This window comes from Octodon degus, unplaced genomic scaffold, assembly GCF_000260255.1.
Source record: "Octodon degus isolate 3935 unplaced genomic scaffold, OctDeg1.0 scaffold00268, whole genome shotgun sequence".
Classification (NCBI taxonomy): Eukaryota; Metazoa; Chordata; class Mammalia; order Rodentia; family Octodontidae; genus Octodon; species Octodon degus.
The window spans coordinates 1,938,246-1,939,611 of record NW_004524844.1 but is presented as its reverse complement, the minus strand read 5'-3'; positions in this window follow the sequence as shown (position 1 = coordinate 1,939,611).

Here is a 1,366-nt window from a genome sequence, read left to right as displayed (position 1 = left end):
TGCAATGACTGGAGCAGTAGTTATCATTTTGGGTCATGAGGACAAGGACTGTTCCAAGGGTTATGGAAAGGACAACTGAAAAGTTTATGGACTAGCTACAGATATGAATGTGTGTGTGTGTGTGTGTGTGTGTGTGTGTGTGTGTGTGTGTGTGTGTGTATGTTACTGAGAACTGAGCCCAGGATCTTCACATTGAGCCACATTCCTAGTTTTGTTTTTGTTTTTTTTTTCCTTTCATTTTGTGTATTTGGTACAGGGTCTCACTACACAGATTCAACTCTGGTGATCCTCCTGTTTTCAGCCTCCCCAGCACTGGGATTACAGGCATGTGCTACCACGCCCAGGCACTGTTGCCAGCTCAGCGTGCTCTGCGGGTGGGGCCAACACAGCATGATTAAACCCTGGTCCTTGTGCTTGCCAAAGCAGGTGCTTTGTCCACTGAGCTATCTCACCAGCCCTAAATTGGAGGGGTTTTTGTTTTTTGTTTTTGTTTTTGTTTTTTTTTTTTTCTAGCTCCAGCTGCCTTAAGGGTGGGTCTGGTGTGGCTTGTGGAACTGGGGATCAAACCTCGGTCCCCTGCGCCTAACTGAGTTTGCCTAAGCAGGCGCTTTAAACAACTGAGCTAACTGGCAAGCCCCCTTTTTTTCATCTTTATTTTTGTTGTGATTTTTTAAAAATGTATTTGTATCATTACACAGCTGGGACTTGTAGTGATCCTCCTGTTTTCAGCCTCCTCAGTGCTGGGATTACAGGCATGTGCCACCACACCTAGTCTCGGTGGCTAGCTCAGTGCACCTGGGGGCGGGGCTGGAGCAGCCTATGCTGCCGAGGTTGGAACCCCAATCCCTGTGCTCGCGTTACAGGCATTTAGTCTGCTAAGCTTTCTCGCCAGCCCTTACCTTTATTTTTGGAGACAGAGTCTTGCTAAGTCATTAGACTAGGCTAGGCTCAAATTTATGGTCTTCTTGCTTCAGTCTCCCTGAGGTTAAGGCATGCATTCCCACACCAAGCTAGATTTCTTTTATTCAAGGGATGTAAGTTTTAAACCCTTATTTAAACCACGGCTGTTTGGGAATTACTCTGAGCACTAAGGCCACAGATCAAATGAGGCACCACCTCAGACTGGGTTGGGCTACAAATTAGACCACACACTGATTTATTCTTTCAATGCTTATGACTGAACATGAGCATGAATCAGGTACTTTCTAGGTCTAAGGGACACGTCCATGTCCAAATCAAAGTCCCTGCTTCCATGCACTCATGTGCTAGGGAAACAAAGACACAAAAACAAATAGACAGGGGCTGGTGAAATGGCTCAGTGGTCTAAAGCATCTACTTAGAACAAGCTTAGCAAAGCACAGGGACC